The sequence below is a fragment of the Heliconius melpomene genome, chromosome 11 (assembly GCF_056956725.1).
Source record: "Heliconius melpomene rosina isolate 202511_hmr_F chromosome 11, ASM5695672v1, whole genome shotgun sequence".
NCBI classification, from domain to species: domain Eukaryota; kingdom Metazoa; phylum Arthropoda; class Insecta; order Lepidoptera; family Nymphalidae; genus Heliconius; species Heliconius melpomene.
In genome coordinates, this window is record NC_140399.1 from 8,334,590 (window position 1) to 8,349,279 (window position 14,690).

Consider the following 14,690-nt stretch of genomic DNA (forward strand, 5'->3'; position numbering starts at 1 on the left):
TTAGCATATATGCTTAGCATATATGCTTAGCATATCTTAAAGTTATATAAAACACGAATAAATCTTAAATTAGCTTCGTTAATTATGTACGTACTTACTCTCACAAAGTTAGTTTTATCTTTATGTATATCAAGAGACACATTTTGAATTTTTTACTTCTTAATGTTATATCTACCTTACGGCCAGGTTCCCACAGCATGACAGCACGTCATCTCATTACGTGACCAAAATTATGATTTAATTATTTTTTTTTGAGTTTTTTCTTACAAATTTAAATTATTTAACAAAGATTAGTTTTACTTGAATAGTTAAAATATTGGTTAGATTCTTGCATTTTGACGTCAATTTTTTCATCAGCACACGATTTGCACGACTGACCAAACGGTAAATACCGGTAAATACTCGCTCTCCGATCAAACGCCTAATACCTACTTGGAACGGTTGTGCAATCATTTACTGTTATTGTCGCAGTAACGATAGTTAAATAGGGTGATAAATTTCCAGTGTGGCGCCTTTTATAGTTTTGATATCATTGATTAGGTACATACGCACAGTTTAAGTTCTAGTTTAGTAGTTTCTTGTTCTTGTTGATATTTTACTATAATTTTTAATATCTTTCTTGCCTCCACGCTTTATCCCGCATATACCCTGCGGTAAGCAGAGGGAACCTAGTGTTAAGAGACCCCGTTTCCCACTTGCCACCGAATTGCGTGTTTATTGGTCGCTATGCCTCTACACCAGAGCAAAAAAATGAAAAAATATATAAATAATATATAATTTCCCCAAGTGGGAATCGAACTCACAACCGTCGAGAGTGTGGCTGTAATGACAGTCACACTCCCGTGCCCCTGCACCACGACAGTTTTTTTTTACCTAAGTATCATAGTGTTAAATTACTACACAAATAAAAGTAGCTTATTTCGAATATTATTCTAAAATAATATTTATTCGAATATTATTCTAAAATAATATTCGAGATAAGCTATTTTCATAAGAGTATTAATTCAAAATCCTAAACTAAGCTGTCAATAAGCCAACAGAACGGTAACGCGTTTGCTGACGTTGTATATTTATAGCACATTATCGTACAATGCAGTGCAATTTACTCCGCACCCTTGCATAAAGCCCTAGACAACAGTACCTCTTTTACTTTCGCCCTCCGCCCTCCCTTCTCGATGTATTGTAGGTACACGGAGGGCACCGACCGGAACGAGAGTGCACCCTCGTTACCATGACAACGCCTTTTCCCGCGAAAATATTGACGGTCCAGACGGGGAAGCAGCCCTCTCTGATATGTGAATGTCTTGATATATTTTACGATTGTATCTTAATTCGCTAAATAATGGCCGTTGCAACGACTTTGTGAGATAAATTATATCTGATTTAGTTTGCTGTTTATTACTTGCTACAGTGATATATTCTTATGCATATTATTTAAATAAATAAAAATGAATCAGCTACACGCTGTATCCCGCACACATACACCTAGTGTTAAGAGGTACAGGGTAGGTAGAGGGAACCTAGTGTAAGTCACTCCGTTCCCTACTTTCTGCTGAATTCTGGAGCCATTGCGTGTTGAATGTCTGAACTCAACGTCGCCCTTTGCTTCGAAATCAGAGCGAAAAAATATAAATATAAATGTAAATAAATATTTCACTTCCTCGAGTGGGATCGAACCCACAACCGTCGCGTTACAGTCACACTCTTACGCTCTTACGAAAAATAAATATATATTTCAATATTTAAGACCACTTGTACTTAAAATAAGATACAAATGTCCAGTCTGTCTGTATACTAGTATAGATAATAATTAATATTTATAATTATAATATATATATTGGACAATTTACATACATATCAACCGACCACAAACAACCGATAAACATGCATGCATGCAACATGCATATTTTAAATGCAAATAATTAGATAATTTGCCCTAATATAATTTGTAGTATTTGATGTACCTATCCCCGGGCGAAATTTAATGATAAAGCAATAATTATAACTGTTTTATTAAATAAAATTGAGGCCAGTCGTGGAGCAAGGCCACAGGTTTGTGACTGTAAATACGACGGGTAGTAGGTTCGATCCTCACTTGGGGTATATTTTCATTTCTTCGCTCTGGTGTCGAGGCAAAGCGCGGCGTTGATTTTTTCCCACTCAACATGCCATGCCTCCACAATTCGGTGGAAAATGGGGAACAGAGTGTCTTAACACAAGGTTCCCTCTGCCTACCCTGCTGTATGCGGGATACAGCGTGAAAGTGATAAAATAATATATATTAAATTAAACAGTTACAGTTAATGTAAAAGTGAAATTGAAATTCTAAAGTTTCCAAAACGCTGTTCACGCAATATTTTATTTCGCACTTACGTATTACTAAATGATAGCATAGTATGTGTAATCTTCTGAGCAATAAACATTTAAGTATATCTTACTTATATATAATTTTTGAATGCGTGCCTTTGTCAACTATCTCCTACTTGTAGCGATTGGACTAATTTGCATGAAATTTTAAATTCAATGGGTTCCTGGTTTCAAGTATTATTAAACCCAGTAGGTAGAGTTCTAATCGGTCTTTAGTTCTTTACTGTAATAGATAAGTTAAACTATTAAAAATCAAGATATAAACTAAATACCAATATAAAAAAATAATTTCCGCTAGTATTTAAATAAGAAAACAACGGGCTAAATGAGTCTTCTAAAGAATGCACGATGGTCTACTTCTAGTCTGAGAATAGACACGGTATAAGGCTAACATGTTTCTAATGATAGGATTGATTACGAGTTAAGAAGTAGCGTTACTTGAAATAAAAGTTAATACTTTTATTTTCATAGAATATATGACGTTACTTTTAAAATTATTTATTAAGATATTTTCAGTTAGAAAAAAATATTTTAAACAAATACTGTATTACCCTATACCACTTTTATTAAGTATTTTTTTATCTTTGAAAGTAATTATTTAAGTGAAATTGATTGTAATACAAAAAAAATACACGAACAACTCCATATTTCCACTACTTCGTATTTCACCCCTTTTGAATTTGAATATTTTCTCGTTTAACCGTCGGCAGATTGTATTGAAATTCATTCATGTGTTACTCTATGAAAATAACAATAGAGAAATGGGCGTTCATTGCTGTAGGCATACAATACAGGCACCAGTAATAATGGAGACACCAGTCCTCGACTCTATTCAATTTGATGGATATAATCATCGAAGTTTTATTTTAGGTCAAGGAATAAAATTAATATTAGATGCTTATAGAGGCCAGTCGTGATGCAGGGGTGCAAAGTGTTTGATTCCAACTTGGGGTTTTCTAAGATTTAATATTTCCATTTTCTTCGCTCTGGTGTAGAGGCACGCAATGTCTCCAGAATTTGGGGGAAAATGGGGAACGGAGTGTATTAATATTACCTGGTTACCTCTGCATACAACGCTAAAAAAATAAAATATATTTATTCTATATTTTGTATTATCTATATATATAAAATCGAAAGGTCACTCACTCATTTTGAAATCTCAGAAACTACATGTGCTAGGGATTCCTATGCAAAATTTCAGATTTGAAATTTTGCATAGGAGTTATTTATAGGACGTAGGTGCTCGCTAAGACGGGAATTTGCAATGTTCGACTTCTAAGGGGTTGTTATTGGGGTCGAAAGTTTGTATGAAACTTCGTTATACTATAAATGCTGGGAGTCTCAAATTTTGCAAAGACGTAACTAGGACGTAGTCATGGAGACAGAAATTAATAATAACATAGTTCACGCGGGTGAAACCGCGAGCGGGCCGCTAGTTTATACATATAAATTGTGTACATATAAATAAAATAACTGTATTTTCTTAAAATTTTCACTACAGTACAAAATAACGAGACTAGTAGAGCATGCATATTTGTTCAATGTTGTTTAGAAGGAAACCTGTAAACATTGCACTTTGTAAGATTTACATTAACTCATAAATAAGTATTTGAAACCACTTGTGCGTTAAATGTGCTGACAGTTGGACTTTTAAGTTTAGAGAACAATAGTAGAGAAAAACATTTAAATATATTTATAAGTATATCTTATTAATATTATAAATGTGAAAGTTTGTGAGAATGGATGTTTGTTCAACTTTCACGTAAAAACTACTAAACAAATTTAGATAAAACTTAACAGCAATATACGTTATACTCGTACATCAGAATAACAAGCAGGCTAAAATTTATGTTACGAATTTCTGATCTAGAGTGGAACTTTAAACAGGCGAAGCCGCACGATTCTGCTATTATTTAGGTATATACATATATTTTTAGTATTTTTGTAATTTTCTACTATAAGAAATATATTTTAAGTACTTTATTACTGGCATTTAATAATATATGTGACATTGAATCGCAAATTATCGGATATTAAATACTATAGAGACCTTGACATACGTGTGCAAGTGAAGTGTTTCGCATTGGCTCGTAAATAAAGGTCTGCGTCAGCGCCAGTGACTGCCTTGTGTCACCGAATATGGCTTATCGAGGGAAAACTTAATGAAATGACCTCCAGGATAATCAAGAAGTTGTCCACTTGTAACTTCTTACATTATTTATATGACTTTATAGTCCATTCATTCTGTAATGTATTTACTTGTATAAAATTGTTGATTTTCGTTTATATGAAGTTGTTTATACATATGAATTGTTATATACTTTAATGTTGTAAGGTTGTTAAATCTCAGTTTTGTATATGGACGTGACTGATTTCTTGCATTGAAAACATTTTCCTGATTAAAATTATTAAAATTATCTTTAAAAATTAATATCGTCTCATTATAAGCGATATAAAATGAAAAAACCTATATAATAGTAAACAGTATATGTAATGTAATCTATATATATAAAATCGAAAGGTCACTCACTCATTCATCACGAAATCTCAGAAACTACAAGTGCTAGGAGTGTCAAATGTTGCATAGGAGTTATTTATAGGACGTAATTGCTCGCTAAGACGGGAATTTGCAATATTCGACTCCTAAGGGGTTATTTTCGGGGTTGATAGTTTGTATGAAACTTCGTAATTACAAATGCCAGGAGTCTCAAATTTTGCATGGACGTCACTTATAGGACGTAGGTACTCATGGCCAGAAATTAATAATAACGTAGTTCACGCAGGCGAAGCCGCGGGAGGGCCGCTAGCACTCTATAAAAACAGTGATTCATAATGTAATTTGTATGTATGTATTACAAAGAAACTATAAACGAAGACTTACGTGTCTTCAAATGAATTCTAGTACAGATTCACTTGCCAATGTTTTTTTAAAAGCGATGTAAAATAAAAGCATTGTTTAACATTTACCTCTTCGAATGCTCGACATCTGATGTAATAACATATACATATAGTAGGTAAATTAAATATACCGACTCTTTTATAAAGGAGGTATTAATTAAATTTTTTCTAACTTTTGACAGGGCAAGGATAGGTTGTGAGTTCGATTCCAACTCGAGGAAATGAAATATTTATTTAATTTTATACGCGGCGTTGAGTTCCGCCACTCAACAAGCAGTGCCTCCAGAATTAGAGATAAATAATCTTTACAGACAGACTCACTAACAAAAAGTGATCATCATAGGTTCCGTTTTTATCTTTTGAAGTATCAAATATACTAGTAAATAAGTACTAAAACTATTTCATTAACCATAGACATTTTAGTATAATTCAATATAACTGCAATTGGCAGTATAGCGAGGGTTGACGGAGAAAATTGAATTATGGGGGCGTCGCGTTTGCCTCCGGGAAATAGCGACGCCGACGCGCCGGACGGTACATCGCTTCTATCTCCTAGTCTGTGATGATGGACGGTGATTTATATTGCTATAGCCTTGCGAATTCAATAGTGGACAAGGCTTCATTATCAATATGTTACAGTACGAAAGTAAAAAATTACTTTAATAGATACCTTTTTTGTCATTTTTTTAATTATTAGAGGAGGCAGAGAGAATTTAGTGTTAAGACGCTTCGTTTCCCTTCCACCGAACTGAACTTTACCTCGACCTTCACCGTAACGAGGGAATAAAAATATAATTTAAATATTTAATTTCCTCTAGGGACTACTAGGGATTGAACCCTCAATCAGTCGCTTCTACAGTCGCACTGTGCCCCTACGCCACGACTGGCCTACTTACATACATAATAAAGTAAATAACGTGGGCGGGCCCCGATTAGTAGGTTCGCTGAGTATTACATAACAAATGTTTTGTAATTAATCTAATTATCATACTTAGTTATGAGGAAAGAAAACTAATGTGAATAGAAACTGTGCTATTGGTGTATATTAAGTTAGATTTTGTAACAGCACAGCACAGCACAGGTATAATGGCTGTATCGATAAATTACTTATATCGAGTTCGCAACTATTATTGTATGGTAATTTAGGCTCTTTTTTACAAAGTAGGTAAATTGGGGTTAACTTTAGTTTTGCATAACTGGAATTATATCTGGTTTGTTTGTTTTGTTTATGTAGTTGTGGCACAGTTGTTTGTTGTGGTGGTAGGTTAAAATTTGAATGGATGAAATCATGAATGATATATTGATTAATATAAATGTTAATGATGAGTATCCTAAAATTTAGGGGGAGGGCACCTGGAAACCTAGAGTTTACACACTCCGTACCTTTTAAGTTCCTTCTGTTCCTCATTTTCTGCCGAATTCTCAAGGTATTGCGTGTTCAGTCAATTCAATGCCGCGTTTTGCGTGATTACCAGAGCGGGGAAATGAAAATATAAAATATTTAATTTCTTCTAGTGGGAATCGCACTTACCACCGTCGTTTACAGTCGCATACTTACGCCGCTGCGTCACCACTGGTCTATATATGACATAACATAACTTAAATCAATCAAATATAATATGTCGTCAATTCAAAACAATCATTCGTCCATAGAAGCCGATGAAATATAAACACGTAACATACTTAATTAAATTATATTTCTTCAAAGTAATCTTAATTATAAACCAAATATAGGCGAGTCACCTCAACAGTAACAATAAAATTTAATTTTTGGACGCGTTTGCTTCGTAGGTGGTCCGATTATATAGTACTGGCGAAGTCTACACGTAGCTAGCATTGTATATCCAAACATCGTTCGAATGTTGTAAAATAATAATAAATAAATAAATAATAATTTATCTTAATATAATAAACTTATCTTAATAAATGGACACGTAATGTTTGTTCTCAGAAATTTTAAACAATTGTTTTTTTAAGTATTTTATTATAGTGCTAAAATGCCAACCATTAAATTTATTTTCTGTATATACCTATAGGTATATACGATATATATACCTATGCTTTTATACAAAAATATAAAAGCAACACTTTTTACTATTACAATAGAAAAAAAAACAAAACGGTAGCACTAAAAACGACGACTAGATACAGACAAAACAGGTTCAATGGACGAGACGTATACAAAAGTTGAAACCTACCGAAATGAGCGAAGCGCGATGTGCAAATACGTTAACGGTACTGTTATCGTAAAGCCTGTGGTCGTGGTCCCATTGTACCGGATGAGAGAGGAAGGACGAGGCTTGTCCTGTCCTGCCGGACGTGAGGGCCTTCGCCAAAATAGTGATGTCATTGTTAATCAAGGCGCATCACTATTCCGCTTTGAATATATTTGACTATTAATTAATATAATATTGAATTCAACTTGAGTTGTACTTGTGTGATAGAAATTTCTGTTAGTCGAGGTTTAGTTGAGGCCGTTATGGCGCAATGGCACAAATGTGTGTAAACTGGATGGTCGTGGATTCGATTTCTTCGGGGAGAATTAATTACATATTATTTATTAATATTTTGTAATTCTTCACTCTGATAACAAGGCAAAATGCTTTGAAATTGCGGCGGAAAGTCAGGTACGGAGTGTCTTAACACTAGTTTCCCTCTTCCCCCTATACCCTACCCTGCTATATGCGGAATACAGTGTAAAGCTGAAAAATAAAAGAAAATCCGATTATTAATATTCCGAACTGTTTAAAAATAAATAAAAAGTAACATAATACCTGAAATTTATATATTTTAAATTTTTGGTTTTACAACAGGATAATAACTGTATTTTTCGTATAAGATAAATATGGCAAGTGGCAACAGTTCATTGTAACAATAAACAATGCCTGTTCGGCTTCAATGTTTTTGAAGTACCGTCGTTTGTTAATCATGTATCGAGAGTTCGATTTAGTAGGTTCAGTAGATTAGGGTTGCCAAATGTCATGTTTTCCCAGGATATGCATCCTGCTTTTTGGGGTATCCTGGGATGTCCTGGATGTTTAAGCATAGTCCTGAGGTTTAAAAGAGTCCTGTTAAGGACCCTATGGCTTAAACTTGCTATATCGGGACACAATGCTAAATTTAAGAGTTTTTTTTTTATGAAAATAGTAAATACAATAGTTAAAAGAGAGAAAACGACTGCACTTATGACATGCATATTAAAGAAAGAATAGAAAGAACTATGAAACATTGTGTAATTATTTGTTAACTCAACCAAAAATGTTGTTTTAATGACCATGTTTTCAGTGTAATATACCAATTAAGTACCGTATGTACATACATATACTGTCCTGTCCACAAACCGATATGCCCTAAGTATTTCTACCTACAAAAACTGTATTTCAAAGTTTGGCGATGTCAACCCTAGATGATGATTATTTACTAAACGGAGTGAAACTTGAAAGCATACGTAGCTACGTAATATATGTTTAAATAAACGTAAACTTAAAGTCCTTGTAGCGCAGATGAACAGCATCTTACTAAGAAAGCGACGGTTGCGAGTTCCATTCAGAATCTCAGTGAAGTATTTTCATTTGACTCTAGTAACACAAGAACATGGAAAAAGGAGTGTGTGGACAGTAGAGTTACTTTCTCTTTTAATTTCGTTTTGAAGCTTAATAGAGATATATAATAACAAGATCTAATGCAAAATTTCATGAAACGTGAATTAAAAATATTATTTTAATATGTATTCTCTATTTTTATTTTTATTTATTTATCATTGCATTACCAAGTGGCATTACCAGAGTTAAGCTTACTTGTCAACAATTAAAATTTGAGTCATCGGTAGATTGTATCTCACATACACAATATTAATTAATTTAAACAAGAGAACTTCTCGAAATATATCTAAGTAAGCGAACATCGGACTCACAGCGTGGACTCAGAGGCCAATGAACATTGTTTGATTATATTTGATTATAATATTCGTATACGGGCAAGTTATTTTTAATAATTATTTTGGTATTTCTTGTTTTTTTTATTATTATTTGGATTAAATAAAACATACCACATCGGAAATGGTCCGTGCCCTTTTCTGCTCTTTTGTTTTTCTTAATTTTTTTTTTGTTTATTTTTATTTACTTGGTACTATTTTTATATGTTATCTCTTTTACACAACTGCGTCTGTATTGAAAGAGGAGAATCTATTCAACTGCAAAAATGAATGGAGGGAGACTAGAGATACAAAGTACGTTAGCGATTTCAATGCAACGAATGTTAAAGTTCTATACTTTTTGATCAATTTAAACAGCAATTATCTTGGCTTGCATTTCAATGGAATCGTTAAAAAGTCACTTCACGGAAATACAAGAAAGAAATTCAATTTAAAGAAATTAATTGGCTTAACTTCTTTTGTACCTAAAAAAAAACAAACTATAAACCGTTACTGTTATAGCTTAGATTTAAACATATAACGCCATCTAGTATTTATCTTATGTACTATCTACTTTCATTTGGTACTAAACACTTCTGTAATGATTTTCCTATCCGATACTAGATAGCGCTACTTGACACGAAGTAGCTTTTATTTTTTTCACTGCACAATTACATTAAATTTTATCAATATAATATTATAATAGTAATTGCTCTTAAACAATATATAGTTTAAATTTAACTTAATATTAATTTAGTTTTTAGTACTTATTTAATTTATTATTAGAAAATATTTTTTCGGGTTCAACAACTTGAACGCAGTCGAGCCGGTGTAGGTGTCATTGTTAGTTAATTGCTAGGGTTAAAGAACTTAACCAACGATTTGCGTTACATTTGCGGATGTTGGCTCCTACGCAATATTTATATGAGTTTTCTCCTAAGCAATATCTTTTGTATTATATTACGAGATAATTAGAGAGTATTGGTAATTAGAAATTCTAATACTCTACAAGAATAGACTCGACTGATTTAAAATTTACATTTGTTATATTATATTTTGAAATTATATAACAGATAGAACTATTTAGTTCTCTAACGTCTTTAACTAATCCGAAGCATATTCTATGTTCATATATTCGTAATTTCAAGAGCACCACAAATTATATAACTGGTTTTTATTTGACAACAATATTAAAAAATATATTTATCATGAAATCGGTTTTTAATGTGGTTATCCTGCCAAAAATACTTAGTTCCGAAAAGGTTAATATGTGAAAGTTAATTATATATTATAGGAAATTTGATTTTATATTTCAAAATTCAGTACAAAATTTTTAAAACAATGAAATATAATAATAATGCCATAAGCTACCTACCTATATGACATAAAGTGATGTCATTTCCTTAAACTGCATTGTTAGAAAAACAAGCAACATTGTCTGTCCTGTAACAATAATAATTGTTATTAGTACTATTATTAGAATTATTACTAAAACGAAAATCTCATCGGAAAAGAGAGATTTCGTCGGAAAAATTGTACACACATTAATTGAATATTTTCTGTAAAAACTAAATGATAATTCTTGAATAGTAATAAATTAATAACAGATATATTTTCTTTTGAATAAAATATTTAGGTAACCTTTACAATTACGTGATGCTTTAGGCCTACATCTATATATATAAAAGGACTTGTCCTCACTGACTGAGGTAAGACGCACGCACAGCCTGTAGAAACTTGAAATTTGGACAGATGTTTACTTTTGTTATCTGGACATCCACTAAGAAAGGATTTTGAAAAATTTCAACCCTAAAGGTGCGAAATAGTGGTTGAAAGTTTGTATGGAAATAAATTTAAATCGCCACCGATTTTTATAAAATTTGAAATTTAGATTTTTAAAAGTATTTAATTGAATACGTGTTTCATCGTTTTCAAGAATTCTCCCCCTAAGGGTGCAAATAAGGGGTTGAAAGTTTGTATGGAAAAAGTCTTAAATCGCCACCAATTTTTATAAAATTTGATATTTAGACTCTGAAAAATATTTAATTGAACATGTGTTTCATGGTTTTCTAGAATTCACCTCCTAAGGGTGCAAATAAGGGGTTGAAAGTTTGTATGGAAAAATCTTTAAATCACCACCGATTTTTATAAAATTTGAAATTTAGACTCTTAAAAATATTTCATTGAACACATGTTTCATGGGTTATTAGAATTTTACCCTAAATACGCAAGCGAAGCTGCGCGCGTCCGCTAGTATTACAATAAAAAGGGTTAAATGAAAAAAAAAAAATCTTTAAAATGTATCCCGCACACAGCAGGATAGGCATAGGTAACCTAGTGTTAAGACACTCCGTTCTCCATTTTCCGTCGAATTATTGAAACATTGCGGAAACGATGAATAAACTCAAATATTTAATAACAAAATATGTATAGTACGTATGTATGTAATTTAAAACAGTTTAGATCTACATATAAAAAAACTTCCGAAAGAATTTTCGACCGTTTAATATAATAATATATACAAGGTCGATACTACGTTTAGCAATAAACTCTTTCATACCGAAATCGTATGGCGTAAGAAGAATTAATAGGACCTTTGGCTCATCAATTAAGCTCTATCGCAAGTTTATTGTAATTATAAGTTAAACTTCGTCGTTGCATACAAAATTTAGAATGTGTAGGTCGCGTCGACGAGATTAGATTTGGTTTTTTTTTCCATTAGGTACGCTTACTTTGTCGTAAAATAGTTAAAGTGCTTAAAACCACAATGTATGTTAGAAGTGGTAGATGGTGATGTATGCAAGTTTTTTTCAGTGTTTTTTCTTATATTTTTTCAGTTTCAACCCGTATCCCGCATATAACAGGGTAGACAGAGGAAACCTAGTGTTAAGTAAGACACTCCGTTCCTCACTTTCTGCTGAATTTTCGTGGTATGGCGCAGCGTGTTGAGTGGCGGAATTCAACGCCGCGATCGGCACGAAAGCGAAAAAGTGAAAATATTAATGGAATGGAATATTATACGTTAATAATTATTATACGTTAGTAAGTAATAAAAATAATGATAAACATATATCAATATTTGAATAGTAATTTATTTAATAATAATAGATACAAATTATAGCATACGCTTAATAATTATGCCATCTCTTCTCTTTTGATAAGACAGTATGTAGGTAGTTATTTACATATTATAGGTATATCTAAGCTAAATTCATTATCGACTCTCACTCAAATGAGTGATGGACTCAATGAGAGTTTAATATATCGTTATTATGTTTAAAATTAATGACATATCTGTACTGTACTCGGTTTTCGAACTAGAACCTTATAGACTGAGATCCCAGGGCCCCCAGACCATACGTCATTTTGGCAAAGTAAAAATTTTGAGGATTAATAATCTAACACTAGTTAAGATGGTATGCGTACTTACTAACTTAAAAGTGGGGCCTTTCAGAGGTAGCGCCAACAAAAATGTGTTTTTAAGAATAATAAATAATATTTATTTTTTATTTATTAAATATGTCTTTACCCCCGCTACGTCCTAAAGATTGTTTAAAACAAACAACTACAAACTAAGTTTTACTAGTACACCTGAATGTTATATATTTAATTTACGAGATTATTTTCAAGATTCTTATAAGTATTAAAAAAATAATAATGAACTTTACATATTAACATAATTACCACAGATACTTAAAATTCCTGTACAGATAAAAAAAAACAAAATAAACTGTGGAATACTTTTTTAATTATCACACAAAACATTTCTAACACACTATATACTCTGTGGTCGACTTGACTCGTTAATGCTAAGCGGGTCTGCGAAATGCAAATACAACTGATTCGAACCGGTCTGCTCTATACGATAAGGCGATAGTATTGTAGATAGGATCTCCACGGGGCTTGATTACCGATGGGATATTGTGCCCACCCCATGTGTTAACATAGGGGTGGGCAATAATCAGGACAAAAAACTGACAACGAATGATAAAACGCTCTGTCCCCATGCTTGTCTAGGATTGTAGTAAATCAACAGTAACTTTATGAAGGGGCATCTGGTTCGTTTTATTATTTAACCCCAGTAGTTATTATTGTTACGTTATATCTGTTGTAGTGAGATAACTTTTGTCAACGTTGAATTTTAAGTTGAATTATGAATTGATGAAATTTAGATGTGATATCGCTTTTTTTATTTATTGTATAGAGGATTCATGTTTGGATTAAAGTACAGACAGACATACAGAGAGCTCAGATTCTTTTTAATTTTTTGATATACCTAATTATTTTCTAGGCGAATTGTGTAGAAACTGAATTTATTCCTACTTTTTTGTTTATTTCCCATGTAAATATAAAATAGAGTCATATTGATTACAAATTTGGTATTTTTTTTAAATATTTTTAATGACATAAAATTAATATTATACATATTCGTATGTAATAATGTAGAAGAAAAGGTATAATATTTTCGTTGTACTTCTGTTAACGGTCTTTTTGTTCGCGAACATCTGCGAACTTTTACAGATGAAAGAGTCATATGCGAAGCTCACCATTTTATGCTGTACGTAGAATAACCAAATAGCTCGAATTAGATATGGGATAAAACATATTTTATAAATTATTTTTTATTATATAACTCAAATATTCAAAAGTACCTATAATATAACATTATTTAAAATAAATAATGAAAAATCATATAAAAATTACTAAGAATTAATGTAAATAAATATGTACATACTATTTGAAACGATAAAAAAGGTGATATTTGCTTATTATCTATCACAAGTAATATTGGCAATACTATACTTTGAATATCCAGTAAAAACCCGATCACTTGGCTACCCTACTGAACGCAGCACGCTAGTCTATACCAGTTGAGCTTGGCGCGACTCGCCACGCGCACCTCTGTACGCGTATTATATCGAAACATACGAAAAGTACGGTACTAAATTCCAAAATAATATAAGTGAATGGGTGTTTTGTATTGGTTTGTGTGTTTTTGATATCCTCATAACGATTCTTATATACGCAGTGAAATAAGTTTATATTTACAATGTCAGTTCACATATATAAATAATAAAATATTTTATTATTTTGTAAATTCTTAGTATCCTTGTAAGTCAGCTTTGAACTGACTTTCCTGATTTATAGGAATTCAAAAACGAGACTCATCTTGTTATTATATTTTCGTGACAAATGTATGTATTGGAAAACTATAGCAAGTATATTTTGTATAGAAATATGTATAAATTAGGATTTTGATTATATATTAATATTGAAGTTATAAATTAAATTACTTATAATATACTTAATATTGTAACAAAATCAGTTTGTGCGTCGGTCTAGAGTTCGCTACGTTCACTATAAACCTGGTTTACAATCCCTGATAGTCCATAACAACTCGGGCCTGCCATGCCTTCAGGCAGTCAGGCACTTTCAAGTCAAATCTATGGGGAATATTTCCATAATGTCTGATCTGAGTCCAACTTTCCGATGCACTCACAGTATTACTATT

At 32.1% G+C, this 14,690-nt stretch overlaps 1 protein-coding gene across 5 annotated transcripts in view; it reads left to right on the plus strand.

Annotated features, from left to right (window-relative positions):
* raskol (Ras GTPase-activating protein raskol) overlaps positions 1 to 14,690 on the plus strand; it is a 136,662-nt gene that overhangs the window by 9,090 nt on the left and 112,882 nt on the right. For 2 of the 5 annotated variants that reach the window (XM_085192558.1, XM_085192560.1), the window contains exon 1: positions 14,051 to 14,162. The exons of 2 other annotated variants lie outside the window; for them this stretch is intronic. The gene's annotated coding sequence lies outside the window, so the exon portion shown is untranslated. Of the gene's footprint in view, positions 1 to 14,046; positions 14,163 to 14,690 lie in introns of those variants that run through there. One more of the 5 variants, XM_085192559.1, reaches the window with a different exon arrangement.